At 57.1% G+C, this 23,509-nt stretch overlaps 1 long non-coding RNA gene across 1 annotated transcript in view; it reads left to right on the top strand.

The window, feature by feature from the left end:
- The first annotated feature begins 10,784 nt into the window (after positions 1-10,784).
- LOC117652083 overlaps positions 10,785-23,509 on the top strand; it is a 52,320-nt gene continuing 39,595 nt past the window's right edge. Inside the window, exon 1 of the long non-coding RNA XR_004588139.1 lies at positions 10,785-11,158. This is a non-coding gene — a long non-coding RNA (uncharacterized LOC117652083). The remainder of the gene's footprint in view (positions 11,159-23,509) is intronic.

The following is a 23,509-nucleotide window of genomic DNA, read 5'->3' as shown; positions in this document are numbered from 1 at the left end:
CAGTGTATTCAGTTTTATTCAACTCGCTGGTAGCATCTTATATTTCGGCGATACTCCCGCCGCGCCTCCCCCGCCGTCGCTACTCCACGCCGCGGGGCCTCGCCGCACGGGCAGCAGGGAGTATCGCCGCTGGCGGTCTTGGCGGTCCGCTTGAACCGAGAACAGCGACACCGTTCAGCGGGCGTGCCTCCCGCCTCTCCTGCGGACTTGACTCGCCTCGTCGCAATCGCGCGGCGGTGGCGGCTCCCACGATTAAGTTGTTAATAACTTTTTGCCGCGAGACGGACAAGTGACTCATCCGCGACACACGCGGCGACACCCGCACCGCCATTACGGCGTCATTACTGTCGTCGCTCTCTCGCGGCCCCCCGCGCTGACACGCCGCAGCCCGGGGGCCGGCCGTAAGCGCGGAGCGGACCGCCCGGGAAATACCGGAATGATGACCCCGCGGACGAACGCGGGCCAACCAAAACCCAGCTGGACAACGGCCCACGAACTGACGCCAGTTTGAGCCCCGGGCGAAGTGGAATAGACGATGCCGACGCGGCCAATCCGCTCCCGGATAAGAAAATTATATTTCTTGTTTTTCCGCCTCGGCGTTGCTGCGGGCGGACTCGGTCACTTTGGCGAAAGATGGTGCCTCAATGCGAGGGGGGGAGGGGGCGCTTATTGGATTCTCCCCGGGCGATTCCTGCAGAGACGTTCGCCTCGTGCAGCGTGGCGCACCCTGCGGACTAGAGTCCTTTTCGTCGCTCTATACGGGACGCCTCGAGCGCGAGAGAGACAGAGCGACGAAAGCGACTCTCGGAATCAGTCTGCCGCTGCTCCAGCCGTGGCGTGGCGTAGCTCTGGTCGCGATCTGAGGTCTCCAGGGAAACAGGCATGGCCGGACCAGACCAGTGAAGTGCCCGCAGATTGGACGAGCGAAGGGGTGCAGCGAACAGACATGAGCGACCCAGTGCCGTCCAGTCGTCGCTACCCCGCGCGCGAGGGACTTGCAAGAGCTCTCTCAAGGGGTAGCCACGACGCCTTCCAGAATGGCAATGTCTTCATTCTTCGCGTTTGTTTCAAGGCCCGTCGTTTTCGCCCCCAGGAAGGGTTCTTTCGACGCTCCGTCTCTCTCGCACTCCATCGCGGCGCCCCGTGAGTGCGAGAGAGACGGAGCGGTGACCCTTCGGAGCCAGGCTGGGGGTGTTTGCGGAGTGCCTCCGGATGGTCTGCTGCATGTGAGCTGGCGGGGCGGAGCGCGGGACCAGCCGGCCGTTTCCGCGAGACCGCTTCCTCGCTCCGTCTCTCTCGCACTCATGGGGCGCCCCGGAAGGGTGCGAGAGAGACAGAGACAGGCCCTTCGGCGTGCGGGCGGCAGCAGGTGGTGCAGTGTGCAGTGGGTCGGGGCGCCGGCCGGCTGGGTCCGAGCCATCGCTCTGTCTCTCTCGCACTCGTAGGGCGTCTCGGACGGGTGCGAGAGAGACAGAGCGACTGTTCGGAAGCGCCCTGCAGGGGAAGCGGAGGCGCCCGAGTGCGATTGATACTAGGCGGCACACAGAGGCAGGTTCCACATCCAGGGCAGATGGTGCATGTATTCCAGGACGCTCCCCCTGTAAGCTAGTCACGTCACTTCTTACATTGTCCCCGCGTGGACAGACCAGCTGCACTGTCAAATCCACGAGGAGCCGTTACAGCGCGTGTGCCTGTGTGTGTGTCTGTCTACGTGTGTGTGCGTCTTTGCCTGTCTGCGGCTTGCACGGGTGTGCGTGAGTGTGTGTGCGCGCGCACCGTTTGCAACAGCCCCTCACGTGGAGGTGCTTCCCTCTAACTGCCTCCGGTGTAGTGGTCAGGACGAGCCAGGACGAGCCAGGACGAGCCAGGACGACGGCAAGGACCTGCGGACCGCACAGCCTCCTTGAGGAAGGGAGACTGGCCCACTGGGAGTCCGCCCTGCCTGGCCCTGCTGCCCGCGACGCTGTAAACGCCTCACTGCGGTGCCCCACACGTGCAGTGTGTGTGTGTGTGTGTGTGTGTTTTCCAGTCCGAGGTCAGGTTCAACGCGAAAAGAGAGCCAAGGGCACGGCGTCCGCGGAAACAAAAAAAAAAGGAGACAGAAAGCAGATTGTGTACTTAGGGTGGCGCGCTGCCAAGGTATTGAGAGTGGAGCGAAGCAAGTGAATGAAATGCCTCTGGCAGGAATCCATCCGACATCAAAGCCGCCTCGCTCGTTGTGTGCGGTGCTCGTACGAGCCGGCCTAAGAGCACAAAGTAGCACTTTTCGCCAACCAAATGTTATGTTTTGTACAGGTGAACTATTCGCACGATTTTCATACGAAAACCGGCATTATTTTCCCCCATTTTTGGCGCAACATAGCGTAAAAGTTCGTAGAAAAGGTCCGTTTCGGAGAAAAAACTGAAACGTCTCGTGCAAAAATTCGTTCAAAAAAACATTTAGTGTGTACTAACGGGCACGCTAGCCGGTGAACGAACAGCTGCTGCTGCTGCAGCCTCGCCGAAGTGGAGTGGAACTTCCGGGAGGCGTCCAGCGACCCCGCTCCTGCGTCAGTGGCGTCAGTGCCGGTCCGAGCGCGTGCCACACAGTTCGTCTGACGTTACGTCCAGCAGACGACAAAAGGCGCGACGGCGCGACCGGGGGCGGGGCGTTCCGATGGCGTCGCGTCCCACCGCGTCACAACACTCAAACGGCATTTTTGGTGACGGCGGCTTTGACCAGGATGTGACCGACCGCGCCGGCCGAGCTTACTGTATCACGAGCCGAGCCAAACAGTACCTACGTGTAGAAAACACACACACACACACACACACACACACACACACACAGACACACACACACACAAGAGCGGTGAGGTCAGTAGTCTGACGGAAGGCCCGCTGGACGTCACAGCGTCAGGGCATGGCCGGCATGGCCGGCGCGGGCACACCCCGCTCGCCAAACAGATTATTAACGCCCCTCATCTCGGGCCTCTCTGTCTCTCTCGCACCCACTCGGACCGCGCCATGAGTGCGAGGGAGACAGAGCGACGAAAGCGAGCCGCCCCTGGCGCTGCCAGGGTGGGTAGTACAGGTGGTGTGAAGCTCCAACTCCAGGGCCTCCAACTTGCTTAGGCCTAGATAGCGGCAGGCGGCGAGGGTCAGACCTACTGTGGGCTGGGAGGAGAGAGGGAGAGAGCGATTCCACGCACAGTGGTCTACGCAGCGTCCCATGAGTGCGAGAGAGACAGAGCGGCACCGTTCGGACTCGGGCGGGGGCGGCGAGGGCCGGTCGGACTAGGTCGGACCGACATGCGGCGAGAGTGAGACAAGACAGGCACCGGGCGGCGTGCCTGGGCCTGCCCTGGGCCTGCCGCGGCGGATGGAGGGAGATAGAGGGAGTGGCTCATTTGTCGTGGTGTAGTTGGCGCGCCTGGCGCTATCATCCGCCAGCAGTGCTGCCAACCCCGCCGCAAGGCCAACGCGCAAAGGGCGCTCGGGGCGCAAGGGGTGCCGCGGTGCCGCGCGGTGCAGGCCGTGCAGGGCTGCCAACTGATAACCTTGACGGCCGCGGCGCACTGTCGCGCATTGTCGGCGGAGTAGAGGCCAACCACGGCCGCCAACCGCAACGGCCCCACAGTGGGCCCCGCGGCCAAAACCCTAGACGCGTTTTGAGCTCCAGAGTCTCTAAACAGGTCTCGAACCGAACGTGTGACCCCACCAATGGATTCCTCGTTCGGAGAGCAGTCCATTGGTGGGATCACACGTTATGTTCGAGTCCTATTTAGCGACTCTGGAGCTCAAAACGCGTCTTCGGCCGCCTCCACAGGCCTTCTGCCCCACTGTGGGCCGGCCGCTCACACTTTGACCAATAAAATTGGAGCGCGAGAGCCGTGTTTTGGCACCTCGGGGTGGCGCGGTGCACGCCATCGGTGGCCGGAAGAGGCATTCCCCGATGTGCCCCGGAATGCTTTGAATGTGGAGGTCGGGCGGCGCGGAGGGACGCGGCGACGCGTGGTCACGCCACCGTAATACGACGGCCAGCGCTCTTCCCAGAAACACTTCCCCCGGTAAAAACCCCGCCGGGCAGGGGCCTCCCGGAACAAAGTCGAGCAAAACGTCCAAGTTTAGGGGTAGCAGAGCTTTTTGTCTCACCGGGCTTAGTGGGTGAGGTATGTAGGGCGACCGAGGGGGAAGGGGGCCGCTTTCCGTCACCGTTGTCGGAAAGTCATTATTTCCTTTGATGAATATTTTCCCTCACACACAGTATCACGGCGCGGGAGTTGCGCAACCATAATTATTGCTGATCCCCGCTGCCCCCCCCCCCCCCCCCCCCACGCGCCCAGCACGGCTTTTCGGCATTTCTTTATTAGTCCTCTTCCACGCGTCCGGTAGCCTCCCCCCTCCCTCGCTAGGAAAATAAACAGATTACGCGTCACACACTCGTGAAAGTGAAAATAAGCCTCTTTTTTTTAAGGGTGGGGGGTATGGATCGAAGAAAGGTGCGTCCCGGTACCGCTTTTGATTATTCTCACTAAACGCACTCCCTCCCAGGACGTTTTCCACGAGACTAACTGTTCAAAAGGAGCTACGCATCGTGTGGGAAGGTCGTTCAAACCGGTCTGTGCGAGCATGTGTGTGTGTGTATGTGTGATTACGTTCAGATCTTCGTAAGGTTGAATGAAGTCGACAGAGAGGGGGGTTTTCTGGGAAAAAGTTCTAGTTTGGAGAGAATCGACGCCGATGGACAGACGCGGCGGCGACGCAGCTGAAAACGGCATCAATTTGTCGGGTGTTTCGGTACCACTTGCACGTCTTGCTGCTGCTTCAGCCGGTTCTTCTCGGCCAACGCCTTTTCTGTGAGCGTGTGAGTGTGCGCGCGCGTCCTTGTGTGTCCGCGTCTGTGTGTGTGTGCGTGGCTGTCTGTGTGCGGCTCCCATCCCATAATCACTGCCCCGGATTATTAAGGTACGTTCTGTCTACCTGGTCGCGAAGTGGCGGAGATGGCTTTATCGTTCGACTTAAAGACAGCGAATCGAGCGATTAGTATTCATTTGGCCTCCGTGCCGCTCGCGCCGTCAGCGCTCCGCTATGGGAGGGTAATTGGCTGCGAAGGATGGGTGCGCGGCAATTACAGTGGAGCCGCAACACGTGGAGGCCGGGGACAGACTGGGGATGGACTGGGACAGACTGGGGACAGACTGGGGTTAGACTGCGGTTAGATTGGGGATATCCTGCAGATAGACTGGGGTTAGATTGGGGATAGACTGAGGGTAGATGGGGGTATTCTTTGTGCAATTTCCTGTTCGATTGGCCGGCAGAGCGAGCTGCCGTGGCCCACACTGCCGGGCCGGATGCAAATATGACACACTGAATGCAATGCAGCGGGCATTGTGTGGCTGCTCACACACACTTTCACACTCGCACACACACGTACACACACACTCACACGGTGACCACTTTAATTCGGCAGGATTGCCGGCCAGACTGGTACTTTTATGCCGAGTTGTCGAGGCGGCGCGATTCCGAAATGAGCGGCATTGGCGGATTTCAAGGCTGCCTAGGGGAATGAATGCGCCTCTTCTGTTTTTATTGCCCCGACAAAAAATAAAAAATATTTAAAAAAAAATGGGAAGAAGGGACAGCGAGACGATGTTTTTATTCCATCATCGTTACAAAGTAAATACGCCCTGAAATGCCGCATGTCGCCGCCGGTCTGCTGCGGTTGTTGTTGTTGTTGTTGTTGTTAATACTGTTATCGGTGGACCCAATACGCGTGGGCGGTGGGCTGGGATTGCAAAATTGCCACAAACCGCAGCGCAAAAAAGTTGGCACCACAAAACTCCCACGTAAAAAAGTTGTCCCGAACGCGCGCGCGCGTACACGGGAAAAGGACCGCCTGCAAACCCAAAGGGACGTCTTGGATTTATTTCATTCGGGTTTGAGTGAATGTTTAAAGTTGTTTCGAAATTAAGATCACCTCACAGAAATTGATGACAAATAAAATTTGTCAGCACGTCATAGGTTTCGATGGGAAATGAATAAATTATTGAACTTCAAAAGGGGTCATTTTGTCCCATTTACAAAGTCAAGTCGATTCCGAGCTCGCGAGTCCCTGCGGCTCGGGGCGGGCCCGGTAGCTCGCGTCGCGGTCGCGCGGCAATCGGGAACGACTTACCGCCGTGCCTGCCTGTCTCTGTCGCACTCACGGGGCTCTCCGGGCGGGTGCGAGAGAGACAGACCGATCTCCTCTGGAATCACTCGGTGCCGCTTTTGTCGCGGAAGAGGATCGCACGCGGCGATTCGCAGAGTGGCGACAACCGCGGCCGCGGCTTGTAACGGCAACGCTGCGGGTGCACTGCAAGTGTGCAGCGCCAAGGCCGAGCTGAGGCGGTCCGCGGCTGATGAGCCGAGACGTCGGTGTCTGGAGTCGTGATTAGCCTGGGCTTTCGACCACCTCTCTCTCTCTCTCTCTCTCTCTCTCTCTCTCTCTCTCTCTCTCTCTCTCTCTCTCTCTCTCTCTCCAGTGAGTGGCCGGTGCGACAGTCGCGTCCAGTGTGCCTCCAGACCCAGACGTGATTCCGCTTGCCAACGAGCATGGAAAAGTACCGATCCATAGGAAGAGACTCTCCCACGCAGCATCGAAAAATTTCACAATAATTTACGTCACAGAACGCGACGATGAAACTGTCAAGAAGCCTCCTCGAACGCCTGCGAAGCTGAGGGTGGACTGCCCCGCCGAGCAGCCGCGCTAAGTGTTGCCTATCTCGCAGGCGCTCCCCTTAAGAGGCACTCAACGCACAGACGAAAAGACGCACAGCCATGCAGGCACGCAGACATAGCCTGCAGGCACACAGACAGACAGACAGACCGACGCCCTAAGTGCCACTTGTTGCCTACCTCGAGGGGAAGGCGCCCTTAATGCCAGCAGGGCGTGGCCTGGCGTGGCGCGGCGTGGCCTGGCGGGGCCTACATTGTCCGAGTGCCCTTGGCTGCACGGCCTGCACGGCCCACTGGGGTGCGGTGGCGCGGAATCCTCCAGTGTAGCCGATAAGCCCGAATGGACGGCGTCGGGGGACGGCCTGTCCGTGTGTGTGTGTATGTGTGTGTGTGTGTGTGTGAATGTTTTGTGTCTGGGACAGTGCGAGTGAGCGGAGCGCTAGTGTCTTCGGGAAGGGACACGATTCAGTGACTTTTAGATGCACTGCAAGAGTCCTTCCTAGCCTCCTTTCAGTAAAAAGACACCCAAATTAGCCTTAATATCATAGGAATCGTACGCAATGCGCTTTGTAAACACGTGTCCACGCGCGCGGTAGCTCTGTGTCGTCCATTCTGTAAAAGGACTGGGCAAGGGCGGGCCAGGTCGCCGCAGGCTGTGTTTTTCTAGAGCCTCCCACTCCCCCCACCCCGCCGGCAAAAAGTGACACGCCACCGCAAAACACGGCCCTGTAATGGTTTTCTGCCCTCCCCTCGTAAGTGTTGCATGAGTGGAGAGGTGGACGGACCGTGTGCGGCGAGCCGCGCACAGTGGGCCAGAAGACCGGTGGAGGCGGACAAAACTCCGGACGCGTTTTGAGCTCCAGAGTGGCTAAATGGGGCTCGAACCGAACGTGTGACCCCACCAATGGATTGCTCTCCGAACGAGGAATCGGGAAGACGTTGACCACAACGATTTTGGCTTCGACCGCAACGATTTTCCGACCAAGTTGGTCAAAAAGTTGTCAAATCTCGGAAATTGCTGATTTTGCTGACTTTGGGTGGCCACTGTGTCCAATCTAGTCGCCGTAAAAGGCCTCCCTCGACGTCCTAGTATTCTTAAGACCCTACTCTTTCATGCCCTGTATCGGGAAGACGTTGACCACAACGATTTTGGCTTTGACCGCAACGATTTTCCGACCAAGTTGGTCAAAAAGTTGTCAAATCTCGGAAATTTGCTGATTTTGCTGACTTTGGGTGGCCACTGTGTCCAATCTAGTCGCCGTAAAAGGCCTCCCTCGACGTCCTAGTATTCTTAAGACCCTACTCTTTCATGCCCTGTATCGAGAAGACGTTGACCACAGCGATTTTGGCTGTGACCGCAACGATTTTCCGACCAAGTTGGTCAAAAACGACTCTGCAGTAATCCTGCGAGTGGTGGCTGCGTCCACACACATTCCGGTCGGGGCTTTTATCGGGCAGTAAAGTGCATACGGACTCGGCCCGCGATGGAGTGTTAAGGATGACTCCGCGCGCCGCGAAGTGACATCGCAATCACTCCCATCACCGTAAAACTGAGAAACTATCTGATTTGCATCCAGCAGGGCAATCCGTTTGACCCCAGACGAAGGTAACCGGGTTATCTCAAGAGCAAAAAAACAAACTCTGTGCTCACTTCCTCATTTTAAGATCTCGCGGTAATTGCAATTGTTACTCCAGAACATCCAGAAAGCGGTGGGGCTGTTTAAAAAAAAATTGTATGAGTTTTTTCTTTTTTCAGTGTGGTGCGCCGCAGGTCGTGTCCGGGAGCCGCCACACTGGTTTGGGAGGATGCTGGGAATGCTAGGGCTGTCCAATCTCACCGCACGCGTGTCCATCCACTCGCCACGCGCCGCCCCGCCCGCCCTGCCCCGCCCCGCCCGAAGCCCCGCCTGGACACTACCGATTCGGCTTTTAGCACGCTTCCTCGACACGAGCCGGTAGCTTGCCGTTTTCGCTTCGTTTTTAAACGCCAAACTTCGGGCCGGCCTTGCGGCTGCCCACTGCTTCGCCATGACTTTGCCGTCGCTCTGCCTGGAGGCTGCGGTGGCCGTGCCCGGTCTGGCCTGTAAATATATGTACGATGTGCGGTTTTTCCTGTTTCACTTATTTTCTTCTCCGTCGCTGCGTCGCTGCGTCGCTGCGTCGGCCCAGGGACGGCCGGGCTGCTGTCAGTCACTCGTCCCCGGAGTCCACTGCACTGCTGGAAAAAGGGCCCACCCCCCGCCAGAAGACCGGTGGAGGCGGCCGAAACACCGGACGCGTTTTCGAGCTCCAGAGTCGCTAAACGGGACTCGAACCGAACGTGTGACCCCACCAATGGACTCCGAACGGGGAATCCATTGGTGGGGTCACACGTTCCGTTCGAGCGATTAGCTTCTGTCAAAAGTGACGGCGGGTTTTTAACAGTGGGGCCGTCCCGGGCAGCGGCATCCGACCGCCACGGACCCTCGGAGTTGCCTCGCCGGGTAATCCGGCAAATGCCTCTCCGAGTGGCGAATCTCTGCCCGAAGGAGCGAGCCGAGCGTGAGCCGAGCATGAGCCGAGCGTGAGCCGAGCGCGAGCCGAGCGCGAGCCGAGCGCGAGCCGAGCGTGAGCCGAGCGCGAGCCGAGCGCACCGTGCAATCGAGTGGCACATCATTTTCGGGGAAAGAAAATAAGCTATTTACGACGGGGGCAGCAAATTATCGCTGTGGGCCTTTGGTGCGGTTCGGGCGGGTTCGGCCGCCCCGGCGAAGCCCCGTCCAAGCAGCGCGCGGTTTTACAGTGTCAACAGTCGGCTCAAGGTGGCGTGGACCCGAGGGGTCGTCAATCGTACACTTCCCGTTCGGGCGATTAGCTTCGTCAAAAGTACGGCGGGTTTTTTAACCGTGTGCCATCCGGGAGCGGTATCCCTCCACGACCCTATTACTCGCCGGGTAATCCTGCACATGCCTCTCCAGTGGCGAATCTCTGCCCGACTTTGGACAGCAGCGTAAAGTCTTCAGGCTTACATGCTTGCCGCGTCCGCGGTCGTTGCCCTTTTCAGCGCGAAGCCGAGCGCTATTCTGGTATTTCCTATATTCTTCATATTATTTATTTACTTATATGACCATTACCGATTACTTTATATACTCATTGCAATGAGTGCACATCATTTTAATGAAAATAACCTATTTCCCGACGGTGGCACAAATTCTCGCTGGGGCCTTTGGTGGGTTCTTGCGGGTTCGCTTATACCAAATCCTTGTCAAGCATCGGGGTTTACAGGAAAACAGTTGCGCAAGGTGGCGTGGACCGGAGGGGAAAAGGGTCAGAAGGTGAGCGGCGACTTATACCGTCCTCCAGTCCGACTGGCTTCGAGGCCACTATTTATCGCTTTGATAGAGGATGCGGTCACCGCGAGCAGGAGAGAACAGTCCACCGAATCGTCTTTCTTTTCTCGCCGATTCAAACACACTGTTAAAACGATCCGTTTACTCGAGCCGCGCGGAGTTCTGCCGCCGCAGAGGGCGTTTCGTCACCGCGCCGCCGCGCCAGAATCGCAGACGGCATGAATATTCAGCGGGAATTTGTTTGACCTAAGACTCACTGGGCCTTTTGAACATTAACATAACAAGGGAAAGACCTTCCCTTGTCTGCAAAAAATATTTTTCAATCATGAATATTTACCAGAGGCAAAGACGAAAAATCTGCGCCATGTGCCATGCAGTGGTGGTGGTCTGCCTGTCTGTCTTTCTGTCTGCTTGTCTGTCTGTCTGTCTGTCTGTCTGTCTGTCTGTCTGTCTGTCTGTCTGTCCGTCTGTCTGTCTGTCTGTCCGTCTGTCTGTCCGTCTCTCAGCGAGATGCGCGTTGCAAGAATGCACCTTCCACGCCACCAGAAGACTCTCGGCTGCTCCGCTTGGTTGGTCGGAGGCAGGACCGGGCCGGCGGGACGCGGGACGCCCGGCTGGCCTGGCGAGGCTGGCGCGGGGCAACAAGCAACCTGTTGTCGCGGCGAGGGGGAGGGGGAGGGGCGGCTGGCGGAGGGGAGGGGAGGGGGGTCTCGGACCGCGAGGCTCCCGCGCGCCGCAGCAAGCAAACGCCGAGCGACGGCCAAACGGGCAGCACACGCCGAGCACACGCCGTGGATGCGTCGGCCGTCACCACACGGCACGCGCAGCGACGCGCAGACACGAACCAGACACGCGAGACACGCGAGACACGCGAGTGTGCCGCCCCGACGGTGTAGTGGTTCCTGTGGTTGAAACGCGCCGCGACGCGCCGCGGATCGGCTGCTGTTGTTGGTGCTGCTGCTGTTGGGGGTTGTGATTGGTGTTGTTGTTGGCGGTGGCAGTGTTGTGTCAGTGGCAGTGAAACTGTGCGGCGGAAAGTGACGTGTCTGTGATGCACCGCCGAGTGACGTGATAGTGAACGTGGCAAGAGAAGTGTCCGCGTACACGGCCAGTGCAGCGAGGTGTTGTGGGTGAGTTGTGTCGGCGTAGACCCCCGCCGATGGCCGCACAGTGGGCCAGAAGACCGGCGGAGGCGGCCAAAACCCTAAACGCGTTTTGAGCTCTAGAGTCGCTAAACAGGACTCGAACCGAACGTGTGACCCCACCAATGGATTCCTCGTTCGGAGAGCTATCCATTGGTGGGGTCAAGCGTTCGGTTCGAGTCCCACAGCGAAACGAGTTGAAACAATTTTTTCCCAGTTGTTGGCTTGGCTGAAGCGTTGTACGTGGTGGGTGGTGGGCGGTGCGTGCGGTGGTCGCGCGTATTACCGATGCGCCCACCACACTGTGTTATGACCCGGTGCAACGGCCTTACAGCGGCGCTCGCCCACGGCAAGCAGTCTGGCGGGACGACCAGGCCTTGCGGTGCACCACACGTTCACTTCTGCCAAAGACAGGTTTGCCAATTTTCGATAGTTTTGGTCAGAAAGTGAGTTTTGAATTGATCCAGTGCGCAGTCTCCGAACGAGGGACGACTGCAGTGAGCATTTAGAGGATGACCTGACAGTGGAGACGGACATGATCTTTACAAATGACGAAATTTGCATCGCCAGTGTAGTTGCAGCAAAGCGAAAGCCATAAGGGGAGCGCCGGAGGCTTTAAATCAGAAAGCCTCTCCAGCCAAACCCGCGCAAAAAAAAGAGAATTAAGAAAAAAAGATACCGGTCGGAGAAGTCAACTTTCTCAAGGTCAGCTGTGTGTCCAGAGCGTGGCCGCACCTAGCCGCGCGGACTCCCGACGATGATATCGTGCTCGATGCCTCGAAGACGTTCGAGACGATCGAAGAAGACGCCTAGGATTCCTGGAAAATAATCACTGTTTGCGAACGGCGTCGGCGGTTGCACCCAGAAAAATGGTCCGAGGCATGTCACGTGATTCAAGGGTAGAAACCGCATTGTCCACAGGCAGCGGTCACCCCTAAGCCCTGTATCCATGGGCTGGCGCCCCCTTTCGCTGAGTAAGTGACACTGTAAATAACGAACGTGTCACTTCTGCGGGCCGTCAGCTGTCATCCTCGACGTGGAATAAACGCCGCTCGGCCCCAAGCAGGCACTTTCCGTCCACCCACCGCCTGCTAGGCGATACTTTTATGAAGTGCGGGACTGTACGCGAAAACCAGTAACGCGCTGGACGACCGCATTCCTGCCGGCCGCTCTGTCTCTCTCGCACCCCCAGGGACGCCCACGAGTGCGAGAGAGACAGAGCGACGGAACGACCCAAGGCGGCTGGACCTTCGCGGACACGGCGGCTGTTAAATCCAAAACAAGTGGCAGGAAAGGTACTGGCGGGTCGCCAGAGCAGGAAACCTTGTAATGAAATGGAAGTTCGCCCCTTGGAGACAAAACCAAAGGCAAGGCCGGTGCAGTCCGCAAAAAGGACCAGTTTTTCTGGAAACGCAACGCAAAGGCTCGGCGCTGTCTCCGCCCCGCTCGCCACAGCCAATACAGGCCGGAACAAGAAATGCCCATTCCCGTGTTTCCAATCGGATCCCGTCCGTCCAGGCCCACGCTCGGCCCGCGGGCTGTGTCTCTCCCATTTCCTTTGGTCTGCACTAGTGCGGTCGACAACAACCGGCGTGGTCAAAAGAGCGGCCGGAGTACAGTTGCAAACCACAAAAGAAAAAAAAAAAAACTGTACACAAAAACTGCACGCAATGTAACAATATATATACTATAAAATTCGTGGATCCTCCCAAAAACTGGTCAAAAAAGACAAAGAAAAGTTAAAAAAAGAAAAAAAACTGACTGTCTTAAATTTATGACTTTATGACTTTTTCATGCGTTAAAAAATTTCCAGCTTTTTAATTGCGATAATTTCAACTTTTTTCGATAAGCAACTCGCTAAAGTTACGTAAGGGAGATGTGTGGACTGCACTTCGCTTTTCCGGCCGTAAAGACGGCCACTCGGTGGAGATGCGCCATAAGCACTAAATCAGAATCGCTCCCCACTTTGCATTATTGATTACACCGGCGTGTGCGACGCTTAATGGCTGCAAAGGAACGGCGGCTGACCTTTTTCAGAATCGCCACCGGCAAAAGGCAATGATTTTAAAAGGCGGAAAAATTGAATTAACCCATCATCGTCAACTTTTTTTTCAAAACGCCACCTCCTTTAAATCAATGTTAAGCCTTTTTTTCGGAACGAGTGTAAAATTGATTGGTTTACCGGGATTCTGAACTGCTGTCCTCTTTTTCACCAAAGAGTCCTCAGAATTCTTTTTTTCCGAGTGCAGACCACCGCCGCGGAGATTTATTTTCGGTTGACGGAAGCGGCGAAAGTTTGAGTTAGAGCTCCACTTTGTGGGGCCAGCTGTAACGTTTTCGATAGATGTGTGATGTGCCCTCCGGCGCCCCGCCCCGCCAGCAGGAGTCCGATCGCCAAGGTCGCAAGCACTCGCTTGCACCCGGTGTGCTGAATGGGCATTAAGGCTCATTAACAAAGCAGAAACCTCTCGAGCCAATGTTGTTTTTGTTTTTGTTGCCGTCGTTGTTGTTGTTTTCCAGATATTTTATTTTGTAATAGTTAGCGACGTGTGTACACGTACGATTCCTAGTGGTCGAAGGCGACTCAAGTAGAGATGTTTCAAAATGATGTTTCCTTTCAAATTTGTTTTATAGCTATTTTTTTTTGTCGGTGAAGAGGAACTTGGGAGACGTTGTCCCAGTTTCGCGTGTATCGTGGATTGTTTGTCGTGCTGCTCGAGTGCACAGCAGCGCGAAACAGCGAGACATGTCATCAGTGTGCATCGGCGGGGCGCCGCGTGGAAGGAACTCCTTTGCACAGTGTGCCAGAAGACCGGTGGAGGCGGTCAAAACTCTAGACGCGTTTTGAGCTCCAGAAGTCGCTAACTGGTACTCGAACCGAACGTGTGACCCCACCAATGGACTGCTCTCCGAACGAACAATCCAATGGTGGGGTCACACGTTCGGTTCGAGTCCTGTTTAGCGACTCTGGAGCTCAAAACGCGTCTAGAGTTTCGGCCGCCGGCGCCGTCTCCTGGCTCTGCCGCGGAGTCGAAACAACATTGTACAGTCCGCGCCGAAAGTGGCGGCCGGGCTTCTAGTGCAGCGACCCCCGACTACTGTGCGCGGAAACGTAACAAGCTTGGCAGGCCTGCCACTTAATTGACCGCATTCATAACACTGGGCTCCACTACACTGGCCGCCGCACCGCCGCAGGCCGGACCGCAGGCCTGGCGCGCCCAAAATATTTCCCCTTCCGATCCGAATGTTTGTCGGTGCCAACGCGTGAATTGTGGCGCAGGTCCGCCAGTCCGCCGCGCCGCCGCCACAGCATCTCAAAGGAACGCGGTGGCGCGACGTCCGCGTCGACCAGTATGACAATTTGTCAACAACGGTTTTTGTTTCGTTCTCCCGCGTTTTATTGATGCGATATTAATGACAACGGTGACTTGGCCACTTTGGTATACCAAAATAACGCGAGCACCCCGGCGGCGGCCCGCTACTGCCCCTGACCCTAATCATGAAATTCATGTGTTTGACTTACTGGCCGCGTCATGGCGAAAAAACAGGACGAACGCGCCCCCGTTTCACACGCATTCACGACCATCCCTCGCTGTCTCTGTCTTTCTCTTCTCTCTCTCTCGAGAGAGAGAGAGAGAGAGAAGAGAGAGGGGGTTGGGGGTTTCGTGTGGGGAGAGGGTGTGTGAGGGAGAAAGGAGGGAGGGGAAAGTAGAATGGGCATTGATGGATAGTTGCTCTTTCGGTCGGCCCCGATCGGTAAAAATGGGACTGTGGGACGCTCCTCGGCCGCGAGGGCGCCTCCGGAGGAAAAATAACACAAAGAGTAAACGCGGCAGTTGTATTGGTTATGTATTGGAGTCCGCCATTCAGTCTGTGGAGGGCATGATGCCTCCGGAGTCAAGCGTCTGCCGAGAGAGTGCGCCACTAACTTGCTGGGAGGTGGGGGAGGGAGGGAGGGGGGACGGAGGCACTGGGGTTCGATTTCCTGGGTTTGACCATCTGACGTTATTGCGAGAAGGGGTGGACGCAGTCGCGAATGGCTCTACATGGGTTCCACCCCCACCCCCAGCCCTTATTCGCAGCACTGTTCTGCGAATAACTTTCAAACTGCCAATAATTCTGTCTGCTTCCAGGAACGGACTATACAGGAGCAGTTGTTCCACAGCACGCGCAGCAGGCTTGCCGACTTTGACAATAGCACAACAAGTGCAAAATAAAACCAGGGGCAGGGAAAAGAGAGGGGGTGGGGGCGAAAAAGGTGCGACGAAGAGAAGGAGAGAGAGAGAAAACTGGAATTAATGAATTAATTAGTTCCAAGCGCCCACGAGGGCTCACTCGAATCTCCCTTTGCCGTCCCATGCAGAGCGCGCAGTAAGCGCAGGACGAAGGAAGGCGCAATTTTTCATACGCCTCGGACGCCACCAGCTTGATGCTCCAATCCTATTATTTGGCAAGCAGGATGCGCATTTAGAAACAAAAAAAAAGACGGTCGGATGTTTTTGTTTACTTTTTTTCAGAAAAGAGCTTGCGAAAATTATGCAAAGGGAATGGGGTTATTTTGAGGTGGCCGCGAAACGCAATCCCGGGCCGCCACTGTAAATGTGTCAAGCGCCTCCAGCTCGCAACGCGACTCTGGAGATAAACCGAGAAAGTTGGCGACCCTGCAGGGCTCCAAGTGACGTTCAAATAACGCTGCCAATTTTTACTTGCTGTGTTTTTAGCCAAACTTTTTGACAGTCCACTCTAAGAAATTTAACAGTGGTGATTTTGAAAAAAAAAATGCAGAGCCTGTCGAAAGGAGTGTCCGAAATGTATCGAAAGTCAGTCGAAGCTCAAAATCGATTCCTAATCGATAGCTCGAAGTCGAAAGGTGGTCCCCCGACGCCCGCACCCCGCTCCAGGCCGGGCCGCGGCGGCCGGGCGGTGCAAATGGGTATTGATAGGGTAATGCCCGGGGGCTGCCCATTGGCTGCCCAGGTCCCAGGCGGGGGAGGCGTAATTAGAACATGGCCATCTGGGGCCGGATGGACGTGTGAGCCAGTGTGGGCGCTCTCTGTCGCACTGCAACTCGGACGCGTGCCCGCTGCTCTCTGTCGCCCTGCTGCAGTCTGCGCCAAGCTGGGACAAAAGGGCGTTAGGGCGCGGACTGAAGTGGAGGGGGGAGCGCGAACCACAAAGCGAATGGCATGGAGTGAAATCCGGGCAGGGAACACAGAGAATTCATAGGACTGTGGTAGGCATGCGCTGTGCCCGGCTGCGGCCATGCCGATGCTGGTTACGTCTGTTCCGAGCAAGGGTCTCGCTCCACTCCCCGGGATGAGGGGAGCAAGCACGGACGAGCTCGCCATTACGGCCTTGGTGGTCTTGCTGCTTTGCGGGGCCTGCACAATGTTTTGCGCGGACCCAAAAATTAGGCCACTTTCTTCCCGTCCCCTTCCATTAAACAGTCCCTTCTGTCAAAATTTTTCACTGAACACGTTGTCTGCCCGCGATGCAGGCGGCCAACTGCACGCGTCGTTTTGCACAATGGACGGTTCTGCCTGGAATGCGTCCAAACTCTGTCAAAGTACGTGGCGCTGTCGGGCGGTCGGCCCCAGTGGATTGACTGCGAGGACAAGGGCAAGGGCGAGGCGGTCCGGCTGGGACAGTCCGTGGCATGCCGCCCACCCAGCCACCCACCCAGCCGGCCAGCCAGCCGGGCCAATTTCGGGGCCTCGTGTAGCTAGTGTAGGGCCGCCGGCCACGCCGCCGCCGCCGCTAGTAGGCAAAACGGACTCGGAAAAAACAGTAAATAGAACCTGTACAGTCGGTGGGGTTCGAACCCGGGTCGACCTGCTAGACTTGCAGACCTCGCCGTGCGGCGCTTCGGCCGCGGCGGCCCGTGCGGAGCTCTGGGGGCAATGCGCTGCACTGCGGGCCCGACGACCGAGACGGCCAAAACTCTAGTCGCGTTTTGAGCTCCAGAGTCGCTAAGCAGGACTCGAACCGAACGTGTGACCCCACCAATGGATTGCTCGCTCGGAGAGCTATCCATAGGTGGGGTCAGACGTTCGGTTCGAGTCCCATTAAGCGACTCTGGAGCTCAAAACGCGTCCGGGTTTTTGACCGCCTCCACCGGTCTTCCGGCCCACTGTGCGCTGCTCCCCGCCCACCCGAAGCCCGCCAAGCCCGCAGAGCGCCGCAGAGCCGCGCGGAGCTCGACTCCAAGGCTTCGACGGCGACGCAACGCACAATGCAAAATCAACAGTTAACCTATCAAAATGGAATTGGCACATGTGGGCTTGGAAGTGACGCACCGAGCGGCGCGGCCACCGCGGTCGCACTGTCTGTCCGTCCGTCCGTCTGTCTGTCCGTCCGTCTGTCTGTCCGTCTGTCCGTTCGCCCGGCTCCACACGTGCGCGCGTGTGAATGTGAGCGTGTCTGTGACGGTGCGGATGTTTGTCGAGACCCTTAAACTCGCAGACGAAAATTCGCTCGAAACAAAACTCGGTCGTCGTCGCAGTGTTTTGTTGTCCGGCGAATTTTCGTCCGGCGTCCCCATGCTAATGAACCTTGCGGCTTTCTTTTCGCGTGGCGAGCGCGCCGGGTGTAATGGTGTGTGTGTCTGTGTGGGAGTCAGAGTGCAATGGTGTGTGTGTGCGTGGGTGTGTCGGTCTGGCCGCCCGAGTGTGATGGCGTGTGTGTGTGTGTGTCGGTGTGAGTGAGCGCCGCCGATGCCTACTTTGCCACGTCTCGTTTCGGCCGAGCCGTGTGGAGGAAGGCGAAGGCAAGCACACTGCTGTGACGTGATTTGATTAGCGACGAAGGGAAGGTGATTGATTGGCCGTTCAGAAAATGGGGGGGGGGCATCGTGTTGCTTGATGGCCCATTTCACTTGCTAATAGCTAAGAACGCCCAAGCTGTCCACACCGAGTGACCGCAGGGGGTTTTCTGTCTCGCGGCAGAAAGGGGGGGGGAGGGGGAGGGGGAAAGGGGGGGGGGACTCCCACGCCGGCCGGCTCAGCGAGACAAGGATGCCTATGATCAGGTAAGTAGGTTCCCCGCTGCGACGAAGCGGGACTCTCAAAGGGACCCCGTAAGGACACCCTTAAGGAGTCCCAGGGGACCTCCAGGCGGCCTGCTCGAGGGGCGTAGCGCGTCTCACGACGATGGCCTCCGGGCAGCGGCGGGGCAGCCGGGGGCTGCGGGGCCGTATCGTTGCCTCCGGTTATTGTGTTTCGTTCCTTTATTTTGTGTTTTTGTTGTTTTTTTTGGGTGGGGGACGTAGAATTTCACCGCCTTCTCTTTAATTTATAGCGTACCCCCGTGCCGGCCCTGCTGCCCCTACTCGCCGTCCTTTCCGGCAGGCGGGGGGCGCACTGTCTCTCTCGCACCCTTCCGGGCCCCCCCACGAGTTAGAGAGAGACGAACGCCGAAAGCAGTGTATGGCCGAGAGTGTGGCGACGCGAAGGCCATTATTTTTCTCGCGCGAAATGAAGACGGGAGGCAAAGCGCGGGTGCCATCGCCTGTCGAAACGCCAATCACCTGCAAGTAACAGCGCTCTTCGTTACTCCAAACTCGCGCCGCGCCACCGTGTGTGTGTGTGTGTGTGTGTGTGTCTGTGTGTGTGTGTGTCGGCCCGACTGTACGCGGCATGTAAATGAGGGCACGCCTCGGCTGTGCTGTGACCAATCGCACACGCGTGGAGTAAAAACAAAAAAAAATCTGCACGAAAAACTTATCGTTTTAACACTACTGTGACGCGCGCGCGACGTGGATCGCGGAGAGGAAGACGCGTCTGGCGAGTCGGCGAGGCGCGGAGATTGAGTTTGAAAGGCTGAGAGCGCTGAAAGGCTGAGCTGCCCGCTATAAATGTCGGGATGGGGATGTTGCGTGGACCGGCCAGGCCAGGCCAGGCCTGCCACTGCGTTAGCACTGTGTGGGCGGTGAAGGGCTCATTTCGAGCAGCACCCCGCGCTAGCGGGCGGCGCCTCGGGTGCGAGAGAGACAGAAGAACTGCTCCCCCGGCTTCGCTCTGCGGGCCATGCGGCGCCGCGCGGCAGGCTAGCGAACCACTAGAAACACATTCGCACACCTCCTCGGCGCCTGCTGCCGCGCCGCCATGCCGCCTGCACCGCATGAACGTGTACTTCCATTATCGGCTTCCCGGCGAGGCTTTACATATTACCAGAGCTTGTGCGAACATCTTCGGCACAGCGGGGACCAGCGGGGAGCAGTGGCGGATCCAGGGTCGGCCTGAGGGAGGGGCAGAGTAGCACTTTCTGGCCTACTGACAGGGGCAGAGGGTGGCTTGTTGCCTACCTTTCAGGCGATCTAGGAGCCAAAGCCCAATCAAAATTTTTAAAAATTTTAAGATGAATCAAAATTTTTAAAATTTTTAAGATGAATCAAAATTTTTAAAATTTTTAAGACGAATCAAAATTTTTAAAAATTTTAAGACGAATAAAATTTTTTAAAAATTTTAAGACAAATCAAAATTTTTAAAATTTTAAGACGAATCAAAATTTTTTAAATTTTAAGACGAATCAAATTTTTTAAAATTTTAAGACGAATCAAAATTTTTAAAAATTGTAAGTAACCAATGAACGAGAAAGAATGACCCGAGCTGATCTGAATAAAAAGACCTTCCTTTTATTTCGTCAAAAAGAAAAAAAAGGGCGTACTTTGTAGGTGTTCCTTACTGAATAAAACGGCCTCGCTTTCATTTCGTGAACAACACGCGTGCCTTGTAGGTGTTCGTGGCGATCGCCCCGCGACGCATGAATTGGCCGTGAAAACGGCGGGTGGAGGCCGGGGCGGCCGGGGCGGCCGGGGCGGACGCTCAAACCAGACGAAGCGTTTGGCTGTACTGTTGTTAGACCAGGTAGTCATGTCTGGCATTTTACTGCTCGAGTCGCTGAGAGCTGCTCCACCATTACTCTCTTTACGGCCAGCTAGGGATCACCATATAACCGGAGCGCTTATTTCGACGCTGCTTTCTTGGTTGAGCAAAGTCGCCCAGGAAGGAGTAGCAGTTGTTGTTTTTGTTGGAGTAAAAGGGTTCTCCTGCGCGAATTTCGAATCAGGGCCTGGAGGTCAGTCTAGGAGGGCAAGGCATCAGTCAGGTGCTCCCTGGGCGCCCCGCCCCGCCCCGGGGGCCGCCCGCGTGAAGAAGTTTGCCGGTGCGTTGGCCAACAAGGGAATACTAAGGCGTGCTTGGGAGGGGGGCTGCATACGGCACGGCGCGTAGCGAACCGGAAGGGGAAAGCACGTGAGATGCGGTGGCCGAGTGGGTAGAGAGCTGGGCTTCTAATCAGTGAGTCGCGGGTTCAACTCCACCCAACACTTTGCGAAATTTTCTCGTCCAGTTCGTTTAAAGACAGTGAACTGACCTCAGTAACTTTCCCTGAACGCTGAAAAATAGTCGTACCACAACTCATTTTATAATTCCTAAATTCTCGAATTTTTTAACTTTTGCAGCGTAGCTCCGACCGGATTTGATTGTGTGTGACTTTGGCGGTGCTGACGATGAAGGCGGGAGGCTGTGCGAATTCCTAGCGAAATTCATTAAAGAACGGTTTGTTGGCGGAACGCTTTCGGGAGGGGCGTGGGATCGTGGGGCAAAGGGTGGCCCCGTGCGGGGCGGGCGGGCCGGTTCAAAGGTAGGGGTGATCTGGCTGCCTGGCTGCCTGCCTGGCTGCTTGGCTGGCTGCTCGGCAAGCAGAGAGGCTCACTGTTTACCAAACACACCGTTTCGGTATAAAAACTGAAAACATGGCGACACTGGCTGAAACCTGCCGAGTGCAGTGACTTTGCGGCCTCCACTGGAATGGGGGCGCAATCTCCACCCGCATCTTCGCCGCGTTTCACGTCCGTCTGTCTGTCTGTCTGTCTGTCTGTCTGTCTGTCCGTCTGTCCGCCTGTCAGAAATTAGAAAGCCGAGAGGAGGGGATGCCGCGTAAACGGCATAAGAGGGCGAGGCGGGGAAAATCAAGTTGGCGGGGAGGATATCCATTTTTGAGGCGCAGAAAACAATCGCTTTAGGGGGCGCGGCGTCCTTCGCACGCGTCTCCGCCGAGTACGAGTAAGTGACTCGGATAGCTGTGCGTGGAGTGCGTGTAAAACTTTGTCGCTAATTTGATAGTGGCGGTTCACGTGGAAGAGACGACGCACGGGGATCCACCGTGGCGTCAACGCCTCCTCGGCGAGGGTGCCTTTAGAGCCCCACACTCGAAAAAAAAAAAATAGTTTTTCCAATTTGTCATAATGTTGTGCCACAAAAAAAAGAAGATTTTTTTTACTTTTCTTCTTAATTTAAAAAGGGAGCTTTCAGTTTAAAATTTTTCATGATAGTTTTTGAAACGAAAATAACGAAAGTTTACGGCTCTGTCCAGCATAATAGCCACTCTCTAAAAAGAACTTTCTAAATAATTTTTTATTTAATTTTTATTTAGTGGGTGGGTATCGAACATGGTGCACATCTTCGCGCCGCGAGATAGCAGGTGCACCGGCAGGCATCGCGCCAGCAAACGGAGTGGGCGCTGAATAAAGCTCTCTGCATCGAGAAAGACTAGGAAACTGCGTGTCAGCGGAACAACATAAATCATTTGGCCGCGAGTGCAGACAAACGGGCAATCGGACAGACGGGCAGGCAGACGGACAGGCAGGCTGCCACCGGCGCACCAGATGCAGGCCGAGGCGGGGCGGGGCGGGGCGAGGCCTCCCTCTGCGTCCCTGGGCCCCTGGGCCCCTCAGCGACGCCGCGAAGCGTCGGCCCGAACGTCCGAACGCGATCCGTCAGGACTCAGGACCGGCCGAGGATGAAAACTTTTGGCCGTTTGGCCCGCCGGCAAGGGGCCGCCCCGCCCCGCCCCGCCCGGTCGGGCTGACTTAACTTTTCTCCTCTCCCAGCGAGTAATGGTCGTCGAGTGGCACCACTCCGATGAATCCTCGAGGACGGATCGGAATATCGGAGATGCCGTTGTTAAGTTGATCCGCTATCAGAACGCCGCGGACCGGGCGTGGCGGGGCCGGGCGGGGCGGGGCGGGGCGGGGCGGGGCGGGGCCTGATACGGGTCGCAGCCAGTGCGTTGTTCCGGTTGACTTTGAACCGCTCTGAGGAATCCCGCGGCAGTGCCTTGTTTACCGGGGGGAGTGTCAAATAAAGGCAGCAGTGTGCCGACCTGGCTCACGGGTGCGACAGAGAGGGCGAAGCAGACGGAGGAGGCCCTGTCGCCACGGGGCGGAAATAGGGAACGGCATTGGCGGGGCGCGTCTCCTTACCAGGCAATACTAACAGTGGCGTTACGAGGAAAAGCGATGGAAAGCCTGGCGAGGGAGGCACGCGGGGGGAAGGAGAAGATGGCGGAGTGTGCGGCTGCTGGGGAGGCTAAGCAAGCCGCCATGAACGGAACGACACAGTCCCAGGACACACACACACACACACACACACACGCACGCACACCTGGAGAACATCACCGCAGCGGCGCACGGCGGCAGCGAGCGAAAAGCAAGGTTGGATGGTATCGGGTTGCCCAGGTGGAAATAGGGGTAGTGCCGAATTGGAAAGGGTGAATTGGAATACGCCGTACAGTGGGCCAGAAGGGGGTTCGGGGAACAGCAGTCGTTGTGTTCCTGGAGTTGCGAAGGTATGGCGCGCGCCGCATCGACGATGACCGTGATGACAATCACGAGGACCAGGATTACCATGTCCACGATGACGATGGGAAGATTTCGCACTTTTCAAGTTCCCCACTTCACCCTCCTGGATTCCCGGACGACGATTAAACCGCGCGTCGCCACGGAGGAAGACGACGCACGGGGCGCGCGAGGCGGCGGGCTGCACGCTGCTGCCTCTCTCGCACCCTCGCGGCCCCACGGGACGCCCCGGGAGTGCGAGAGAGACGCAGCGTGTGCTCAGTCCGGCGTGCGGAGGCGCCCCGCCGCGCACCGCGTGGAGCGAGTCGCGCGGCTACAATTACATTCGAAGGGAACCGAGGGAACCCGGCCGCCGGAACCCTTGCCTCCCTTGCCGCGGTGCGGCGCGGCGCGCGAAGGCGAGATCGCTTTGTCTCGCACCGGCGCGCAGCCGCGCTCGGCGTGCCGCGGGGCTCGCCTCGCCTCGCCTAGCCTCGCGCATGCCGCGTCGCGGAGCAATTTCCGACGAATTTCGCCGCGCATTATTGCCTCGGCCCGCGGTATGGCCTTCTTGGCCTGCACAGTGGGCTAGAAGACCGGCGCCGGCGGTCAAAACTACTCTAAACACGTTTTGAGCTCCACAGTCGCTAAACGGGACTCGAACCGAACGTGTGACCCCACCAATGGATTCCTCGTTCGCAGAGCAATCCATTGGTGGGGTC

The sequence above is a fragment of the Thrips palmi genome, unplaced genomic scaffold, assembly GCF_012932325.1.
Source record: "Thrips palmi isolate BJ-2018 unplaced genomic scaffold, TpBJ-2018v1 HiC_scaffold_6, whole genome shotgun sequence".
NCBI lineage: Eukaryota > Metazoa > Arthropoda > Insecta > Thysanoptera > Thripidae > Thrips > Thrips palmi.
This window is presented reverse-complemented; position numbering and strand designations above follow the sequence as displayed.